The sequence below is a fragment of the Trichosurus vulpecula genome, chromosome 5, assembly GCF_011100635.1.
Source record: "Trichosurus vulpecula isolate mTriVul1 chromosome 5, mTriVul1.pri, whole genome shotgun sequence".
NCBI classification, from domain to species: Eukaryota; Metazoa; Chordata; class Mammalia; order Diprotodontia; family Phalangeridae; genus Trichosurus; species Trichosurus vulpecula.
Window position 1 is genome coordinate 78,547,895 of NC_050577.1, and position 7,857 is coordinate 78,555,751.

Consider the following 7,857-nt stretch of genomic DNA (forward strand, 5'->3'; position numbering starts at 1 on the left):
GGTCTCATGTTAGCTGTAAGATCAATTGTAAAATGGGAGCAAGAAGAGAGGGAATTACACTTTTAGTAGCTGCCTCACTGGATTTTTGTGACATATATTGACATCATGTGCATAAACTACTTTGTAAACTTTAAAATCCTATGTAAACATCAGTTATTGATAATATTGATACTGTCTACTTCACAAGTTTCCTGTGGGGATAGGAATTCAGAAATCATAAATCCCTATGAAAATGAGTTATTATTATACTAGTTGAATCCCCTAGTCAGGTACACAATAAATTCAATACCTCTTTCAAGGTATGGTTTCCCTTTGCTGTTCACAGAAAAGCAAATTGATTTTTTTTCTACTTATAAACATAGGTCTGGTCCCTGGTATAAATTTCTTAAAAGGATCATAGACCAAGAAATGATTCTGACTAGCACAGGACAGATGAAGATAGTGTTGGTTAATGCAAACTTTCAGTAATTTCACTAGACCTAGGCAGATCTTCCTTGGAGGACATATGTATAGATGGAGAGAAAGAAAGAAAAAAGAAAGAGAGAGAGAGAGAGAAGTATGCATATAGATATAGACACGTTTTTGGTGGGAGAATGTAGGGGGTCAGACCAACCTATTATTTCACCACTGTGAACTCTTTTTATAGAAGCTTCCTCCACTAATTAGGTAACATCTCTGTAATTTATGATATTAGGGACCTGTTTAGGGGCACTGAGACCTGAAATGACTTGACCACAGTCATACCACACACCATATATGTGGGAGCAAGACCTTCTGACTGTAGGACTGGCCTTCTATTCAGTAAGCCTGGAAGCTAGATCATGCTTCAGAAAGGAGCACATCTATTTCCTTAACCCAATAGCCTGAAGCCTTCTCTTTCCTGCAGTGGTTCACCCCCTTCTTGTCTGGTGCAGTTCACACCCAGGGAAGGAGAAAATTGTGTGTAGAGGAGGTTCAATAGCTAATCTTTAGCCTTCTGTGCGTTAGTAAAGAGAGGGAGAATAAAGGTTTTGGGGATGGAAAGGCAGAATAAATCTGGTTGCCTCATTCAAAGAATCCTTAAGTTTCCCCCCATTTTTCTTATTGGAAACGATATCAGTGTGCAAGTGAATCAGCCAAGGCTGTGCAGTTTGAGCCTCTTAATAAGCCAGACATATCGTTCTGGATCAAATTGGTTAATTTTGTCATGGCCCAAAACACAGGCATACAGTGAGTATTCAATACAATGAGATCCTTAGGACTACATGAAAAATCCCAGGAGACCTCACAGCATGAAAAACAGTGACACTTTTTGTCATTTTTTCATTTTCTAGGAAGACTTCTTTAGTTTGACTCTTAAAAATACAAATGCTCAGGGCAAACTTGGCAAGAGGAACTAGTGAGAATACCAATTAATTACTGAATTGGAGTCAGTAGTTCAGAGGAATTAGTGGAGCGTGACCTAAAATGGAATCTGGGAAGCTCCAGATGAGGCAGAAAAAAAAGAGATAAAAAATGTTTAACTAATTTTCAGTTAGTGAGCATTCATCTCAAGGAAATCCCATTAGATATTTTTGATGGGATGTTGAAAGGAGGTAAAGGAAAGGTGTCTCTGAAAATAGTAACAAAACTGAACGAGAGCAAATAAAGATCCTCTAAATGTGTAGGTTTAAATTCTTGAATGACTGAATCAATTCAAAAGCATTTAATGAGCACTTACTATGTGTAAAGGACCCTTCAAAGCACTGAGGATACAAAGAGAAAAGCAGGACAGGACCTGCTTTCAGGGAGCTCCCATTCTACAAAGAAATTTGAGTGCAAGTCAGATGGAAAGGGCCCAGGATTCTTAGGGTACAATAGCAAAGCAGAGAACACATCTTCATTAAGGTTATTTCTACTGATAAAACCATTTCCATTTCTTTTGTTCTTTGGCAGTGCCAAGGACTTTGGTGGAAAGAGCTTTTTTTGTTTTTTTTGTTTTGTTTTTTTCCAGTTGCTCAAAAGTCAAGTCAACATGCACCTACATACTTACAGTGTGCCAAACATTGTGCTAAAGAGACAGTGTCTACTCTCAAGGAGTTTGCATTCTAATGGGAGAGGATGACACATAAAAAAGAAGCTAAAGCAGAGAGAGGAGAGGAGAATGGCAAGGTACCCATGTTGGAGCATGGTAGAGAAAGTCCAGACAGTCAGGAGAACCCTGAGACGAATTAAAAGCATTGATAGCCTGGGTTCTTTCCTTAAAATGGAGGTTGTGGAAGGAACTAGCCAATCAGAGGAAGGGGCTATAAAAGATCAAAGTATACTTCCAGTGTAAAAAGTCCAAAGTCAGAGTGAACTTCCAGGGTAAAAAGGCTTCTGTGTCTTTTTTAGACTATTGTAGCTTTTTCCACCTTAGCACCTAGATTATACAAGAAATTATAACCTTACCTGTGTTTATAGAAACATTAATTTCTTTTAAAAAAAAACCTGTTAAAGGTATATAGACATGAATTATATGTTTAGGGTAGAAAGGCTCTATCATATAGGAAAAAGCATTTTTTGTATAAATTTACAACACACCTCTCACAATTTGAAATGAGACTAGGCTTTTTGGCTGAGCTCTTTGGTCCCTGTTTGGCAGTATTTGGGCCAAAAATATTCTCTTGGAAAGGCTGATGTGAGAATACAGAGCCATATAAATATGAAGAATACATTTGAACCAAAATAAGGGACTTTAAATCTCAGAAAGTTAGCTTTGATTTGGGTTCACTTTGAGGATACAGGGTTTAAATAGTTGTTCAGTTCTCTCAGCCTTCTTCTCCCCCTCTGCCACTGGGACCAGAGATTAAGTTGAGAAAGGAACACTTGCAGATGGTAAAATGTCTCTCCTTTAAGCAGCTTGCCCATGAGGAGAGCATGAATTCCAGTAAATAAGAATGAAAGTCTCATCCACCACAGCTCAGTTCAGGTTCTTGCCAAAAGTCTGCAGCTGGTGTGCCATATCCAGTCTGGGGCCAGTGATTCATTCTTATATTGAAAGGTACACTTTTACATTTAAAAAAATCAGGGAGGAACAGCTGACAAAGTAAGCCAAGACATTTTATAATTTGGTTAATGTCAGCCTATTACTATATACTTTCATACTCAAAATCCTTTATTTTTAACACTGTTCTGGCAAAAGCCATGTAGCAGATAGACTTTATCCCCCTCATGAGGAGGATATAATTAAGAAGGACATATTTCAAAGCAGTTTGGCAGTCATGTGGCAATGTGTTAAGTCTCTATGCAGAATTTCACATTTGGATACAGAGCATTCGATGCCAAGTAGAGTCAGTGGAAAGAGTGGGGGTATTGCCCTCCACTCCTTCCTACCCTCTGCTTACCTCTAATCTAGTAAGAATAAATGAAAAGAGACTGCCCTAGGGTTCCTAGGAAATAAAAACATCCACTCCCATCCTTAACATTTCTCTCTAAGAACAGAGTAACTATATTATCTGGGCACCTAAAAAAATGTAGAGGGGAAGCCAGTACAAAACTAGCTCACTCAGCAATGGGCGTAAGGGATCCTGGGCAGGCAGATGGACATCTATGTCATTATTCATATAAATATCTTTCTTTCAGTATTCTAAAAGATTAGTCCTGCTCCTCCAAAGTCACCACAAATTTCAAATCAGTTAAACTATCTTAGCTTCACTTTCATCATTGGGACAGTGAGGAACTAAACTCTAGTCTGTCTTTGAGGATTATTGGAGGGGAAGGGGCCAACAAGAGGTGAAAACAATAAGATGAGAGGGGAAGAAATAAATAATTCTAAAGGACTTTGTAAATCCAGGTCTAACTCAAAATATTTTTAGTGGCAATTTTTGTGGTAGCAAAGAACTGGAAACAAATGAATAGATTGGGGAATGGTTAATGACATTATGGTATATGAATGGTATTATATTTATATAATATATAATATAATTATATTATGGTATATGAATTAGTGGAATACTGTGTTGTTATACAAAATAAAGGGTACAGTGAATGCAGAGAGCATGGAAAGACTTACGTGAACTAATGCAAATGAAGTAAGCAGAGCCAAGAAAACAATATACTCAATGATGAAAAAATGTAAATGGAAAAAATAACCACCACAAAACAACTGAAAATCAATATAGCAAAATCATAAAGAACTAGCTTGGCCCAAAAGAAGACATATGAGCCGACAACTGATCATACTTCTCTGTCAAGGTGGGGAGTCCATGAATATGGAATATTGCATTTATTATCAGAATTTTTCAGGGTATTGATTAGTTTTACCATTTTTTTCTATTCCTCTTTAAAAAAAACACTGTTATCAGAGATAGCTTTTTGGGAGAAGGGAAAGGGTGGAGTTTGGGGAAAATCTAATAAGTGTAAAGACAAAATATATCAATAAGGCTGACTTTAAAGCAGATGGAAACCTCAAAGTCAGGAAGACTTGGGTTTAGTATCATCTTGAGCACAAACTATTTTTGTTTGAAAAAAGTATCCAGGGACAAGTATAATGTGGGTTGTACAGAGCACGTTCAGATATCTTCTCCCTGCTTCTGGCTAACAACATGTGTGACTTGGCTCTTAGGTCCTTTGGGTATAATGAATTTCCGAGTTGCTTCTAGCCATGTGGTGACTCAGCGCTGGAAGGATTTGTTACTTTGACATAACGTAGAAAATTCTCAATGATCCCCTGGTCCTCCACTACCTCTTGAAAATGGCAAGAGGCAGGGACTTGTGTTAGTTAAGAAGGGCAGTGTCTGGTTCAATCATCCATTGGCCTTCTAGGTGGCATCAAATAACTAAGACCTCTAGTACAGGATGGGGAACCACAACTACAGCAGAAGACTCAATTAAATGAGCATAAGCCTGGCCTCTGACTGCCTTTTTTCCTTTGTGCTTCCTCTCCTGAGTAAGTGATAGAACATCAGCCTCAAGATAGACATATCCAGTCACAGAGGTAACCTTGTGAATTGGAGAGGTCCAGCAATGCACTGGGTCCATGAGACCAGGGGAGTATTTTCACCAGAGTAGATTGCAACAAGCAGGTCAATGAAGTTGAGTTATTTGGACAATGGATGAGGTAAAATTTGACCACACTAAATGGGCTGTTCCACAGAATGTTTTATGTTCTGATGAAATTTGGTTATCTGCCTCCCGAGAGATTGTAATAGTGTAACAGGAAGCACTCTGACAAATCCAGGATGGCCTGCTAGCAAAGGTTCTTTGATCTGCTTTTAAAGGAAAGACAATCTTTAAAGGGGTTAACAATCTTACTTTGATTACATTCACTAGTTCAAGGGAAAGCTAGCACCCTGAACATGGAGAAATAGAAGCAAAGAAAATACCAGCAGAAAAATTAGCACAAAGACCAACAGACAGAGCTCCAGCTGTCTGAAAAAGTAGTACAACCACCTACATATACCACTGGATTGGGGGAACACAGATCTGAGTACTCAGGGGCTCTGAACAAATGGCTACTCAGAGTCCCATCCAGGGAATCAAAAGGTCCTTCTTCTAAGTGAACCCCCAAAGCAAAATACCAACCTCAGAACATATATATACATATACACACTCTCCTCAGAACTAGAAGACATCACAACCCTCATGACTCAGTGCCTAATTAGCTTAGTACCAAAAGTTGTGAAGGCCCTCCTGCAAGCAAGCTTCCCCATAAGTAAACCTCCCCTTAAGCAAGCTCCTTCTTAGGTAAGTTCTTCCCCCAATGGGGTCTATATGACTCAGGATGTATCACAGCTATGATTGAACACATGTGGTCACATAGGCCTATTAATGGACAGGGAAGATCTTCGTATTCCATTAACATTACAAATAGTCATAAGTTAGCTTCCTGAATCCTGTTTTAAATCATTCTGTCAATTCAAACTATAAGTCTATTGCATCCTTTATCATTTCTTTTGTATGTAGGAGATAAATATCTGTCCCATACGTGAATGATATGGTATTTTCAGTATCCTTTTACTCTTTCCTTTTTGAAGAAACCTAGACATGACTCAAAATCTAAGCTTTAAATATTTGTCTCTGGGGAACTGGGATAAGGAAAGGAAGCTTAGATTGCCTACTCATTAGAGGCCAGGATTCCCCTGGACTAGAGCCTGGTCTGGACTTTGAGCATGAGTTCAGAGTAGAGGAAACTCCTAATGAAATAGAAGGCCCAATGTCCCAGGCCCCTGGGTTTATTTTTAGATTATTGTTACATAAGAATATATATTGTTAGACAAGAATAAAAGAGAAAATTAAGAGGATGAGAAGGGAAGTCAATCTCCAGAATTCATATTCTCATTTAATTGTATCAGAGTATGCCCTAGTAGGTCATTTACATATATAAAAGATATCTCGGACATGAAAAGGAGACAGGTCAGTTGTGTATTGAGAAAGAAGGATAAGAAATGGACAAGACAAGTGTTGCCATGGCCAACTAAATGTCAAAAGAATCAGAATGAGGTCCAAATGTTTTGATCATGCACTAAAAATTTTTTGAGCATATGCCTCCAATGCATTATTTTTATTTATAAATTATATACATGTACTATTGTACTAGAGGCCTTGAAGTCAGGAAAACATGGATTCAAGTATCACCTTGAGCATGGACTATTTTGTGTTTGGAAAAAAAAGGTAGCCAGAACAACGTAGAACATCTCATCAGACCTGTTAAGGAGAATTTGAAAATGTGCATCTTTTCTTTACTAAAAAGTTGTCATCATGACAACTGCTATAATTAATGAACTGCTTTCTTTAGCTGATGCTTTTTTTCTTTTGACAGTAGTTATACATTATGTTACTGCATCCTGTTTTAAGTAATTCTGTCTATAACCTTTGACAAGTCACTTAACTTCTCAATGCCTCAGGCCTCTCAAACAAAAAGTTGGCAGTATGTGTTGGCAGGTAGAATTTCTTTATCAGGAACTTCTTTTACCAAGGAAATCATAGATTCTGTGTCTGCTACTGTACTAATGATTGTGTACATTATGAAAACATATACAAAATGAAAAATAGTGATATAATGATGATGTATCTTGAAAATGGTTCAAAATCATTTTTGCCCTCACTAAAAATATTATAGTTAAGGATATTATTTTTAGTGAGAGGAACATGATTGAATATGCTTCATTATTTTCTAGTCTTGGCTTAAGACTTTGCAATACGTGATTCAGAGGTCTAATTCTAAGTTTAAGTTATTCAAATAGTGGGTTTTAATGGTTGTCATAGCTTTAAAAGGTATCTAATAAAGATACATGAATCCAAATGAAAGAAATGTGTCATTGGCTGTACTTACTAAATCATGACACTCAATTTCCAATTCTACCAGTAATTATGCAAATTTTAGGTAGAAATTCAGATGACATATTTCCATCTTCCCCGTTGCTATTGATTGGTTCTTACTAATTGGACAAGAGCTATTTCCCAACAGATAAATAAGCTAAGAATAAAAACACAAGGTTTTCAAAGAAAGAAACCAAAGCGATCCACAAACATATGAAAAAAACTGCTCCAAATCACTAGTAATTAGAGAAATCTATATTAAAACAACCTTGAAGCTGCACTCAGCCCCAGGAGCCTCCTCATTCTGAGACCTCACTCTGCCAACCCAGTCCCTTTTTGCATTGGTGAGCCAGCCAGACTTCATTCCTCTCCCAACTCTGCTCCTGACTTCAAAATCAGGTCCCTATACTATGTACCTTCATCTTCTTTCTCAACATACACCCCTGCTTTTCAGCTTTCTTTCATGTGTTGCCTTCCCCTGAGAGAATGTAAGTTCCTTGAAGGCAGAAACTGTCTTCTTTGCTTGTATGTGGATCCTAGCACAGTGCCAGTCATAGAGTAAGTATTTAATGAATGCTCGTTTCATTAGTTCCTTGT